Below are 14488 nucleotides of genomic sequence, written 5' to 3'. Positions count from 1 at the left end.
CTGGGCCCAAGTTTTCCCACATGGGACCGAGGAAGCTCGGACTTCAAATGGATGGGTGTGCTGGGGATGAGCTAAAGATAACAGGGTTGGTTTGTTTGGTTCTATTCCCGAACCTGAGGGTCACTAGCATTTTATCACATCATTCTTATGAATGATGTCTGTGTAACCAGACCAGGAATGTGTGTTTGTGCATGGAAAGGCAGAAGCTGGGTCTGCACAAATGAATGCTGAACACGGAAGGACCATGGCCACGATGGGCTGGAGCAATGCTGCAGAGACACTGCTCTGCTTCTCTGTCCTGGCCTCATGCTGTATTGCACATGTGTGCCCACTGCCAGGGTCTGAGGCAGGTTGGGGGGCTCTGTGCCATGCTTCATTGCACATGAAAGCCACAGCCTTGGATGTTTCTTCTCTGAACTGGCTGAATTTCAGACAGAAATTTTGCACCCTTAATAAAACTTGCTTTACTGAACACTGGGTCTGGCCTCAGAAAGATACTCGAGCAGCCTGTTTTTGAGTTACAGGGTTACAGATCCAGGCATTTCCACTGTGGAAAAAGTCATTTGAGATGGCATGTTGTTCCTTCCAAAGTGTGTTAGTCATGGGGAGCAGGCAGCATGTTACCAGAGATCCTGGGCCCATTAAGGCAGAGAAAGAACAAAGTAGTCCTTCTCTGCAGAACATACAAAGAAACATTTACTCCACATTTGCCTCTAATGCTGCAAAAGCGCTAAAAAAGAGAGGTGAAAAGAGGACATAAAATACTGGGAACAGACCAAATAGGAAGACAAGAGAGGGGAAATGTGATTTCTAAATCCAGCCTGCATCTTCTGTCCAAAAATTTTAGGCTTACGGATTCTCTGACGGGGCATTCTCTTCTTGGTTGTTCATGGTCCCTCAGCAAATCAGGGCTCTAAATAACAACTCAGATGGCCTTTCCAACTATAGATTATTGTAAATTTAACTCAACCTGTGATGAGTTGTCACATACCTTTTCTCTGCAGTCCCGTAGACTTTGTAAATGGACCCATGTTTTGTAAATCCTCAGGTTGAGTGACAAGAAGCATTTCAGGAAAGAAGATTTAGCAGTCTGATACAGAGGGCAAGAAACAGTTAGCTGCAGAAGAGTGTTTTTTAGTAAAGACTGGAAAAACCGACAATAAGATGCTTTGATACAGAGACCTACACCCTGCAGTGTGGTTGTAGGGGTCTGTGTGGGAGAGATGCAGGAGAGAGGCTCTGTAAAGCCAGGTGACACTGGGGCCCTGCAGCTCACCAGCAGGTGAGAATGGATTGATTACAGAGCTAAGAAGGCTGATAGCTGGTATGACACTTAGAGCTTAAACAGCACATCACATGGCATTTATCATTCATTTGTCCTTATTCATTCCTGCAAACCACAGCAGGGATAATAACCTCTGCACCAGCTGGAGGCATCTCCAGGCCACCTCAAAGGGGACCCTGGTCAGTGCCGTGACACCAGCCGGGTTCATGCCTGTGAGGCCAGGAGCAATCCCATTCAGCCAACAGCTGTGGCCTGGGGAGTTTGGGATGCATCAGTGGTTTTGATTATGTTTGAACTTCCTCTCCTACAATTGACAATTGTCATAGTCTGGAAATGTTTCTTCCTAGCAGTGTACTAGGCAAAAAAGATAAATAAACTATTTTTTTGGTTTGTTTTAGTTGCTGCTGGCATCTTAGGGGTCCCAAAGCAGGGAGCACAGAACACAATAGAGGAAAGAACAGACCAGCTTTCAGGGATCAGATGACCTTTCAGACCTCTTGAGCCTTCACAAAAACCTTGCCAGTTACAAACCAGCTGTGGAATCAGGAACTCCTCATGACGTCACTGCCGAAAAGTCCTAATTAGATAATTTCCCAAACCACGCAGGTCTCAAGTGCCTCAGCTTCACCTTTAGCCCTGACCAAATCTCCCAATTTAGTGGTTAAAGGTTCAGTTCTGTGTCAGGTCAAAGGCATTCTTGAGAAGCCACCTATTGTTCCAAAATGGATTTTGCCATCTGATAGCATTTCAAGATATCACCTTCCCTGGGTGCTTCCAGTGCCTCAGCATTCCGCCCAGCTGCTTTAAGGAGAGCAGCAGCAGTAGTGAACTGTCTTTCACCTTAACCATCCAAGGAACCTTCATCTCCTAAGCAGCCATGAATACAATCCAGCTCCCCAAAAGGCATTTGGAAAGGCTACAATATATTTATACGTATACACCATGGCAAGGAAGCTGATAATAGCAAATAATAAAAGTAAGCCAGTCTCCTGGCACAAAGTCCAGTGCTGTGCTTTAGGAACAGCACCTGTTGAACTATTAGCTTTGGGGTGCACTTAACACATCTCTAGAAGCAGAGTGAACCTGTCACATGCCCCTGAAATGGATGGAAAATGCAGTTTGGAAAACGCCACTTGAGACACGTGAGTTTATGGCGCAAAAGAAAGGAGGATGCCAATATTACTGAAATAACAAGGAATGTGCTTCTTGTCAAACAAACATGGAACAGCAAAACAAAAAGGATTTTCCCATCCTTCCAGTCTATTTTTTAATGTTTTGCTTTTAATCACCCTTTTGGTTAAGTCTAGCCTTACCAATTTAATTTTAATTCACTACTTCACTCTAATTTAACATTAATTCAGTGAAATATTGGGGTTTACTTCCCCTGCAAAAGAAAGGCGAATAAGGCCCCTGTTTTTAATCCATGGCCTTGGTTACAAGGTGTGAGATGTGTAGTGCTTGCTTGCTGTTATGCTAAATTCATTTAAATTCACCCCCAGAAAGCCACAAGACAGAGGAAAGGTAAAACCACTGTGATCACAAAGAGAGCCCTGGGCCTTCATGGGGCACGGGAGTACAAAGGGAGACATGTGACAGCACCATCATGGTGCTTATCTGGGGATTTTCCTCTCAGCAAAAAGCAGAAGGGCCTGCCAGGTCTCTGTGCTTCAGGTTAAATGTTTTTCATTTGTTTATTCTTGTCTGCATTCCACTCATTTTTCTGTATGCCCTAAAATATCATTTGAGGTTTATTACAGCTACTCTAAGAAAGGTCACGTGGCAGGTTTGGCATGACGTCTGATTTTTCCTGTTCCCCCAAATTACAGCATTTTGTGGTTGACCTGTCTCCTATGAACCTTTGCTTTTTGTTGCCTTGCTGAGTTCCTGGGGATAAGCAATTCACTTTATTTTAATATGACACTCATTCCCCCTGTCCACAAATGGATAAGGGGCGCAAGGAAATATTATGTTGCTCTAAAATAATATCTCGCTGCTTAATGATTTTTCTCTGGATGCTAATTATTTAAAATCAGAGTCAGCATGCATGTTTTACCAGATTTTTAAATTTTAGCTATGGAATCAGAATTTTTGCTTTTAAAGCAAAGCTTCTACAGGGGTCCCCAGATTACACAGGCAAATCCCCTAATTTTAAAGAGCATAAAATGAAAGTCTCAAAACCACTGGCTGGAGAGACACCTGAATTTGTCCCCCATGGCATAATACTTCACAACAGCCTCGCTCTGCCATCTGGGGCCTCTGCTGCAGAGGAGGAAATTCCCAAACTGGGTTCACTGGTTTGACACTGGATCCCCAGACTCACCTCAGCAAGGGTAAACCTGAGTTTTGCTATCTAGGGGTGATGGGCTGAGTGTCCCCCACCACAGGAAATGAAAGGGAGCACTGTGGAGAGCCTGCAATGGTGATTTCCACAGGTTCCTGAGAAGAAGCAGCCACTCATGTAAGCTGGCCTTCACCCAGCATCTGCACTAGCCTGACCAGCTGCGAAAGGCAGCTTCCCCCTTTGCCTGGACTTACAGGGCAGCCCTTATCCAGTGGTTCAATTTATAACTCAAAAAACTCTTAAAACAGAGATTCCTTTTTACAAAAACAGGTAGTGGAGATGACCGAATACCATCTGAATACTAAATGAGTTAGCTGGTGAAAAGGACCAAAGAGGAAGTATGAGCCACAGCTGTGCAGAACAGTGCACTCTGCAAGATGAGTGCAACACTGCTGCTGCTGCATCGTCTGTGGGGTGTCTGCTTATTCAAAGGCAGAGGAGGCTGTTCTGGAGCTCTTCCCCAGGAGCCCTCTAGGCAAGCAATTTTCATGAAAATTTGAATAAGCACGTGGATTTTTGAAGCACTTAGAAAAACTTTCTGTCCAACAGCAAATCTTGATCTTTAATTACAGTGGTGCTATTCCCCCATTATAGCTAGCGGGGTGTGCGTGGGAGGAAAACTCTTCAATTGCCTCTGTCTACCTGAAACTTAAAATAGAGAAATACAGAAATAAATGGTCAGAGACATAACTACACTGAAACGCAAAAAACCATGTTTGTATGTATGTGTCTATATATACACACATGTATACGCATTCTGATTTGCATTACTATCACTTTTCTTTTTTCTCCCAAGAAGACAGCCTTCTCTTCCAGGCTCCAACTGTAAATTTCCTAAGGCGTTGACTTAATCTTCCCTCGATCTGTCCTCATTGCTGGGATCACTGGGATGGAGGCCTGGAAGCAAAGCATCCAAAACCTCACAGCCAAAGCAAAACAATGTCTCCTTTCCCCAGCCTCCTAATAAGTTCAAGAAGTTATGTGAAACCAAACCAAGTGGCGACCTGGTCACATAGCTGAGCACTCCAACCCCCACGCTGTGCCATGCCGTGGCATGCTGTGCCTCCCTGCCACGGCTGGCATGCCCTTGGCAACCTGTGGGACATGATGGCACTTGGAATGCACGTGAGACCCATGCTCCGGTGGGTGCACCTGGTGTGAGAGACCCCAGGGACATCAGTCCCTGCCTCGTCCTCACTCAGTGCTGCTCCTGGGGTCCAGGCTGGCAGCAGCATCCCGGCCCACCTGCACGACGGCACTCATGGTGTGTGGAGGAGCAGTGGCACAGCCTGTGTGCCCTGCACTGCTGGGCCACCGAAGTCTCCAGAAGTGAAGGAACACATCTTTGAGGAAGTCAGGTACTCTCCGGTGACATAACAAGCTTTCCAGAACAATTCTTTGCTTTATCTTACCATAAAGTTTACTGATTTACAGAGTTCTGGCATTATTTAGTCAGAAGGACTCAAATTGGTTGCTTGCACAGGGCAAACCAGAAGAGCAGTATTACTGCGGTGGATGGTTTTTGGGACATGCAGGTGTATTCTTACAACTGTGTGAGTCATAACAACACATGTAAGAGTTACTTCAGCTGATGTTCCCATCAATACTACAGGCCTTGGTTTGCTTTGTGTGTGGTTTGGGGAAGAACTTCTATCTGTGTGAAGAAAATCCTTTCAAGCAAGACTTTGTGTGTGTGGTGCTTCCAGACCCTGAAGATCACAAATCTCACATGAAGAATTTATTGCGCTTTGTTGTGTCACCCATGTGAGTGGCACACCCAAGGAGACAGAGCTCACTAGGTCATCACCTCAAAGCTGAACAACTCTTCAGTTACAAACACAGCTCCCAAGGCATGTTGGCGCCTCAAGGACGTGGCACTGCTAACAGAAGTGGGAACTTTGCTCTGCTTAGCAGGATTATGTTTGAAAAGTCTTTTTCCTTCTTTTTTCTTTAACATTCACTTGGAAGAACCCCACCTTTCTTAAGACGCTAAACCAGTATTGCTGATGTCCAAGGCTTTGCTCTGGCTGCTCTGACCTGCTGATAATTCAAAGCTTCAGTTTTAGCACAGTGCAGATGCTTCTGAGACAAACCAAGGAAGGGCCGTGCCAAGTGACTGAAGAGCAGATGCTGAGGTGCGGTGTGGGTCCTGAGACAGCCCCCAGCAAGCTGGGCTGCCCTGGGAATGACAGGGTTCAGTGTCTGCATGGAAACCAAGAGCATCTCCAAAATTTCCCCCTATTTTGGAGTGCTATAAAGAAGTGTGTCCTAATACAGCTGACAGCTGGCCCACATTATGACAAGGAGTTTGCTGGGTGGCCAGGCTGCTGGTCCTGCCATGCCATGGCTCTGTGAGTGACACCAGCCCCTTGCCCTCCTCTGGGGTGTCTGTATTGGCAGAACCTGTGGGGCTGACAATGGCGCTGGCACTGTCAACACATGGGACTCACACCCTTGCCCTGACCTCTCCAAGCATCCCTGTGCTCAGCCACACAGACCCTCACACTGGGGTGCTCTTCTGCCTGCCTGAGAGGAGCAAACACTGACTTGTGAGGCTGAGTTCATGTTAAAAATAGTCATTGTGCCTGAAGGAATGAATCCTACATTGTTTTTTCACTTTCCTGCTGTGCTGCTATTTTTTTCATCTTGTCCTTAATTAAGTGACTCCCTGCCTCAGCATGGGCAGCCCTTTACTCCCCAGTTTCCAGCTACGTGGTGTGCTTTATAGTTTTTCCCAACGACTGCATGAGGACTTCCAGATGAATTCTTGGCGTGAACGCTGCCTTCAATAGAGCCTGAGAGATTAATTAATCTTTCCAGTAACCTCAGTAGGTGGTTTAGTAGTGGTCAACACTGCTGCTCCTGTTGTGCAGAGGACAGGATCAAGTAGCTGGGGGTCTGAGCAGCTTGCCCAAAACTGTAGTAGAAGTCTCAAAGCTCTGTTACCAGGCCTGAGGTCTCACTTTCTCACTTGTCTCAAAGATATGGTTTTCTGTGACCTGGTTTTCCTTCAGAATCTCTCCTGTAGTGTGTCCAGACTGGCATGAGGGGTGTCTGAAATGGGGAGGGATATTTTCCTGGGGGTCTTTGTACTCAGGCTTTATTTCTTCTTGACTTGCCTATCGCACAGCCTCAGTCCGCCTTGCTGGGGACAATAATGTTTTTGTTATTCATTACAGAACTTAAATGAACTGAAAAAACCCCCAAAAATTCAGACTCTTCCTTAAGAAGCTTTTAATTTAATAGGTGAAATGTCAGGGAAAATCAATGTGAGTCTGTTTCCTCTCTGCTTCATTATGCACTCCATTAAACAGCTTTTATGTTCTGTTTATAGGTTGGTTGTGTGTTTTGTCTTTTTTTTTTTTGTTTAATTTATTTTAATTTTTTTTAAAAGAAACCTTTTTACATTTATGATGTAAAGCAAGCTCGGCTGAGAACCAGCATTACCAGAAATACGTTTGGCTGGAGCAAGGAATCTCTGAGACCACAAACATCAAGATGTCCCTAGCAAGAGGCTCTGTGGTGGGACACCATGGAGGGGAGGTGGGTGGGGAAATCAAACACGTTCCAGACAATTTGCTGATTGCAAATCTTCAGAGGTATAAAATGTCCCTAAATTGTTATGTCCCCTCTTGTGGTGTTAAGAGGGGTCTGATTGCCCAACCTGGAAAGAGAAAACCACAAGCGACTTGTTAATGTTTCTGTCTCACCCCTATGGTGAGGAGCGAGAGAACGCCTTTTCCAGTTCGTAAACACTGCCTGGCTGACTGGAGGGATGTTCTCGCCCGGATGTGGCAAATTTTATAGCTGTGTGAATAAGAAACAGAGCATGCAAAGGAAAGTATTACAGTTTAAGGGGTGATAAAACTTAATGCCACCCTGCTCCATTCCTCTCCTGCCCCATGTTTTATCAAAATGTCCACTGAGAACCTTTGTATTGGATGAGGCTTAGGAGGCAAAGAGGACAGCAAAACAAAATCTGGAGACCAGTAGAGATGTCATCCAGGATAATGTATTTATTTTCTTTGAGTAATGGAAGATAATAGTTCATGACTAGATCATGAGGTTGAGAGTGAAGTCTTTCGTTCTTTTTTCCTTTGATTTACCACAGGATTGCTCAGCAAAGTTATTTTGTTGCTGGATGTCTCAGTTTTTCCAAGTGTACTGTGGGGACAAATCTTGTCCTGCTTGGGCTAAGGCTATGAAGGTTAATTTACCATTATTTGTAAAGTGTTTTTTGTCACCAAGGGCCAAAGCATCCGTGGGGGAAATGGATACTGATAATGATGCTGTAGTTGCACTGCTAAGACACCTCCCACACTGCAAGGCCAGCCTCTGCATTTTCACTGCTCTTCCCTTCACTTGAACACATTGCCAAAGTATCTTAAAATAGTGGTAAAGCCTCCAAAGCCTTCTAGCATAGGAAGACAAGCAAAGGGAAAACAATTTTTAGGCAGCTCTAGCTGGGGAAAGTGGACTGTCACCACTCCTCAGTAAACAGATTTCTGAGCAGAAGAGAACACAGAAGAAATTACTGAGCATCAGCAATTCTTGCACGAAAGTGCTTCATTTGGATAAGCTGCTAACCAGCAGGAGCAAAGGTCTCCACTCAGGATTTACAGGGAAACTCTCCTGTCAAAGTACAGAAGACTTCCATGAATTAGGTTGCTCTTCCAACTGCAGTTGACAGCAGGAAGGTGTTAGTGGTCAGGGAGCGTGTGACAGGGAGTGAAAACTAAGGAATCTGTTGCTGGAGTAACCAAACAGAGGCAAGCTAGTGAGAGAGAGAAGGGCAAAAAAAAAGATGATTGATGTGATCGTGACAATGGTGACTTTATGAGGAAAGTTTCAATAGCAACGAGTAGGATCATTAAGGTGTCACATGCCTTAAGGAATGAGTCAACAAAATACCAGGAAAAGATTCAGCAGAGGCACTTCTAGGGAAAGAGGAAGGGAAGGGAAGGGAAGGGAAGGGAAGGGAAGGGAAGGGAAGGGAAGGGAAGGGAAGGGAAGGGAAGGGAAGGGAAGGGAAGGGAAGGGAAGGGAAGGGAAGGGAAGGGAAGGGAAGGGAAGGGAAGGGAAGGGAAGGGAAGGGAAGGGAAGGGAAGGGAAGGGAAGGGAAGGGAAGGGAAGGGAAGGGAAGGGAAGGGAAGGTCGCTGCTAAAGTAAAGATGGTGAGGAAGACTGCACTGCTGTGCCAGTTGCTGCCACATCACACCACCAGGATGGTTTGTGCTGTGACAAGTAGCGGTACTGGGGAATGCATTGTCTATGGCCTTCCCCCCAAAAATGCATGCTTGATGATAGCTCTCTGCTGCTGGAGGGTAGAAATGTTTGAGACTAACTTGAAAATTGCGTCTAAAGCCATCATAGCTCAGGCAGCTCCACCTAGGTATCTATCTAAGAGATTTCCAGACATGGACAAGAAGGCAATCTCTTATTTCTTGTGAGCATGTACAGACTGAAAAGAAAAAACAAATAATGGGAGAAGAGAATTAAAAAATTTCAAGTCCAGAAGTAGAGATACATAAAACAAGTCTCTTTTGCATGGCTAAAATGCATCAAATGGTGGGGGTTTTTGAATATTTGTCAGTTTTACTGAATTGGTAACTAATACAGAAAATCTAGGGAAAAAAACAAACCAAAAAAAAGATGTTGTTTGAGAAAGATCTCATTTTGTCACCTGAAGACAGAGAGGTCTTGGGAAGTTGCACGTGGCCTCCTCGCCACTAGCAAGTAGTGAGGAGAGCAAGAGCCATGGTTTTGAAATTGTCATCAATCAAACAACTACGCGGTTTTTTTAAGGATTGAAGTTTGGATCATCAGGAAGCACTGAGTATCTTTCTGAAAGACAGAAAGTTAGAAAAAGTATAAACTCCCACATATTAGACTTCATTGTATAAAGTATGTAGCAGTGGGGATTTACACAGATTTTATTGGGATGGCCACCAAAATATTGACATATGTCTGATCAGTGGGGTTTATCTGTTTGGCATTAATCACATTTTTATTTTTGATTTTTTATTGGGGAAAACATTTGGACACATCGATGAATGGAAAACACATGAGAAACTGCTCGGGATTAATTAAGCAAATTCAATGAAATAGGTCATTCTCTGACTCCTATCTCCTGGCCCACACCCAGAGAAGTTTGTCTCCACCAAAGAAAGGATTGATTAAATTGGTGATCACATAATATACTTATTAGGAACTCATGTCCTTGGTTGGTTAAATAACTGGATGCAAATTAATGCTCTTCTTCAAGAACGCTTACAAAAAAACTATTTAGTTCACTTTTTGTTCCATTTGAAAAGAAAAAGACTAGAAAAGGAGTATTTTTTACTTTGTTGCAAATTGTAACTAGAACTTCAATTAAAATCAGAATATAATAGTTTAATTTCAGAATTAGTTTATTTGACTCTAAGTTTTTAAAATGAAAAGATTTTGAAAACGAATAAAAAAACCCAAACTATGGATTTTTGCTTTAAGGCATCCTGTTGTCCTTACTGGTGCTTCCTATCCCTTACAATTGAGCAGGGAGGTTAAAAGTAGCTACACTTTGTGATGTAAAAAGCAAGAAAAAAATGCCCCACCCCAAAATCCTTGAAGGGCAATCTTGCTCCATAGATTAAGGGAGAAAAGCTCATTTTCCATAAGGTCTATTGATTTTCCATAGTTTTTTTCCATTTTAAAATAGGCTTAGTCCATACCTCCTTGTTTCTGTGTTTTCTTAAATACCTTCTAACAGTCCCAGGCTGTAACACCTTCTCCTGGGTGTTAGCCCAGGCAATGTCACAAAACTGTCCCTCGCTGTCGGGTGCTCCCGAGGGCATTGCTCTGTGCTGGTGGAGTGCAGAAACCATCCTTCCTACTGGATAAGGTCCAAAAACCCAAAAGCCTGGTTATATGATCTGTCAGGCACGGTACAGTCCAAATCTAAATAACTCCTCTAATGCCTGAAATGGCTTTGCTCATACACCCAAGAAATACGGAAACACAGGAAATGATGTTAATTGAATTTTCCCTCCTTCTTTCGTCCACAAACCCCACTGCATTTTAAAAATTCCTTTTTAAAAATAACTATCAGAGCTGGAAATTAAGTTCACATGAAGTGAGTTAAAGATGCGAGTAAAGTTCTGATTAAATTTACTCGGAAAAAAAAAAGAAAGTACCACTGAAGGTGGGAGGCCAGACTTGTGTAAGGCAGCATGGGCTGAGCAGCCAGTGGGTGTCCAGCACTGGGGCAGCTGAGCATCACCCACAGCTCTCCCTGAGTAGTGAGCTCTTATTTCCACCTGCAGTGTGTGAGCCCAAACTGAGGTTCGAGTTTCTGTGGGAAGCGGGTTTCCCCCTGCCACAGGCTGTGTGCTTTCGCTGGCGTGAGAAGCGGCTTCCTGCCTTTTGATAACCAACGAGCTAAGGCAAAATTTCTGCCTAGTATGCATTTCCCAGAGCTTTGCTGCCATGATTGAAGCAATATTCTTTCCACTGCTTCTCCTGACAGACTTTCCAGTGCTTGATACATCTGACTGTTGAAATGTTGCCTTCAGCATCCTCTAATTACAGTTTGAAATTAAACGTTTTTTTCCACCCTGGCTTCTACTGGTCTGCTGCTGGGATGATGTTTTCTGGAGTAAATAGCAAATGAGTTTCAGAAGGGCAATGACTAGATAGAGAAGGGTGGAAGACCAGCTTTTGCGCTAAACAGACACATTATTGTTTAGGATTTTTCAGTGTTTCCTTTGAAATGCAAACTGTGTCTCTGCAACAAAATCTCATGGGCATTGTACTCTTCTGGGTTATGAACAATTATGAGGGTGGCAGCTCAGTGTCTACACTTGTCTTGGACCTCAACCATATATTTCTGACACCCCTGAAGTGGTCAAGTTTTCTGGTTGCCCTTTTCTTCCTTCTGTACATACACTGCCCAGACTGAGTCCTGGTTTCTACACAGAGCTCAGTCTCAGCTTCCTGAAATCAGTTAATCCACTCTCCTCCTGGTGTTTGAGAAGGGGCCCAAGACCAGTCAATGAGTGTGTCTTAAAGACTGAAGATAAGCACCCATGTGTGGGATGTATGTCCTGTAACGGGACCGCACAACTGTAGTCTCCAATTTCACTAGGGCAACTGGTACGTGCAGTTTTGCACAGGGGTACCTGGAGGCACAATACCTGCCATGGAGAATCTCACTCAGCTGAGAACTAGGCAGGAATCAAAAACTTTAAACTGAGAGCATTTCTTGAAACCAAAATGTTTCAGAGCTTAAAAAATGTGCTTTGCTATTGCACAGCCAAATGGAAAGCAGGCTACATAAATACTTTCTCCCAAAACCCTTGTCCACCTCTTCCCTTTTGTTCTCCCTCTCAGAAACACAGAAAAACAACCAAACATTTTCAGTAAGCCTGGTGGCAAAGTGCTCACATATTGTGGATTTAAATACTTGCTTAATCATGGGGTTGCAGCTCAATCTCTCACTTTTCCAATGAGTATTTCTTTGACATCTAACAGCTTTGCCAGGCTGGCAGCAGGGGCAGTAGCCACATGCCCCACATGTATGGAAAGGGGCCCCATCCCTCTCTGTCCAAAGGAGGCCAAAGAGGGTCTGAAGATTTGCCATGGTTGGGGCTATCTGCCTGTTTTCTCTTGAACTTCTTCCTGCCTCTTCCCAGCTGTCACCAGGTATGACACTCCACATGTGAGAAGTGTTCTTTGTAAATCAGCCACTTCTGATGGAAAACTATTTTGCACCCCAAATTATGAATCAACTCTCCTGCAGTCATGCATGATACCACATCACCCACCCTGGTGTCGACTTCTCATTCTCTCTGCAACCAGAAAAAAAGATTTTATTTAAGTAACAATCTGAATGGCTTAGAAAAAGAACAAAAATCTAATTTTAAAGAGATTATGGTGAACCTCTTTTAAATTGTGTTCAATAAGAAGAGGACTTAGAACAGGGCCTATAATGGCTCTGAGTGACTGTGCTGGGGAAACAGGTAATTTCCTGATGGTTAACAGCTAATTTTTCTAACAATTGAAATGCAGGTATCATGCATATAGGTTTCTAATGGACACTCATGAAATGGTAAGAGGATTGATGAATGCCAGGTGGCCACACTTCACTTTCCTATTGTCGAAAACTCCATTTAACTCAGCAGGCAGCAGGATTTCTGACCACCTGAATCTGTATGGAAGTGTATGGGCAGTTTGTAGCCATATACAGTTTATACCTCCTCTCCTGAGAAATAAAAACCATTGATAAATGGCATCACTGCAGCAGCTCCATTAGAAAGAGCACCATCAAAACTACCCAGTCCTGGAACTCAATCACCTAAGCATCCTGGAGTCACCAGAGGTATACCACTATCAGTTAACTCTGTAATTGCTGGCTCACTGCATTGCTTTGATCCTGGAAGCAACAAACCAGGAATGCTAACTCCATGGGATCACCAGTGCTTCAAGGGGTAGCCTGCAAAACTCACCACTGTAGGACCAGTAAGGGAAATAAATACATTAATATGGCTTTTTATCAAGCTCTCTTGACATTCTGTATGCTGTTGACAGTCCTGTTTTTCAGGAGAAATGTTGTTTATGAGTTCTCTGATACAATATAGTTTACTATTATTAGTATTATTTGTAATGAGATTAAATTGTGGGGTTTTTCCTGACAAAATATGGTTGTTCTTTCTAAAGGGAGACCTTTATTTCCTATGACTTTGAAAAGTCTTATTTGCATAAGTTAATGCTTTATATCAGAATTCTGTCTGCAGAAAAAAAAGGTTGGTAGACTCCATATAGTGTTTTTGTTCAAAATGTGGACTAGAGACCCATTTTGAGGCTTTTACTTACTTTCCCTGGCAGTAATGCCTATCTCAAAAAGGACTTTGATTCTGAAATTCAGAGGTCATTCAGGACTGCAGAGGTTTGGTCATTCAGATTTACAGATTAACAGTTTGCAACACACTTTCCATTTTTACTGGCCATCTCTCTCACATTCAAATTTCACTTGCTTAGAGGTAGTCTGGCTTCACATACTGGAACTGAAACTAGGAAACTTCTCTTGAAAAGCCTGTAGAATGTGTCCTTCTCCTGGTGCCACATCATAGAGGTTGCTCCCCTTTGCTATTTGGATCCATATGAGTTTCCAGAAGTTTATAGATATACAATGAAATCCTCCTGAGATTTCTGCAGAGTAGAAAAACTGATGCCAGAGCCAAAATGACTTTGGACTACACATCTGAAGAGAAATTAATTTCTGGTGAAAATTATCTGTACAAAACAGCTGATAGGTACAAGGTACTGTGCAATTTCATTATATGGTACTACGCAATAAATTCTATGGGGGCTCATGCTGGGATTTAAATCTACAGTGGTGAAGAGCTGGGCTTCCCAGAGACTGTGAAGCTGTGTTGCCTTAAGACTCTGGAGAGCGACAGGCATTTTAGATCTCTTCCCAATGAGTTTAAAGAAAAAGAACTGGGCAAAAGACAAGATTCTCTTTTTAAATAAGTGAAAAGACAAACATCTAGGGAGGCCGTAGGAAGATGAGGAGAGGCAGGAAAAATGGAAAAGAGAGAGAAGATCAGTGAGAGTCAGGGCAGATGTGGGAACGGAAGACAGATTCTGCTGCCCATGAACAGTAAGGCAGCAATCATCACAGAGCCCATGCTGACTAAGATTTGCTCCTCTGCCTCTCCTGCATCCCTCCAGTGGAATTAATTCCTCATGTTACGTAGCTGCCTCTTGGTCCTTCCTGCTCTTTTTGGTATTGTACAGATCACAGTCTAGTGGTTAACACTTAAGATTGGGAGCTGGGCTTCTTGGACTCTGCAGCTTTGTGACTGATATATTGTGCAGCTGTG

The sequence above is a fragment of the Corvus moneduloides genome, chromosome 6, assembly GCF_009650955.1.
Source record: "Corvus moneduloides isolate bCorMon1 chromosome 6, bCorMon1.pri, whole genome shotgun sequence".
Lineage (NCBI taxonomy): Eukaryota > Metazoa > Chordata > Aves > Passeriformes > Corvidae > Corvus > Corvus moneduloides.
This window is presented reverse-complemented; position numbering follows the sequence as displayed.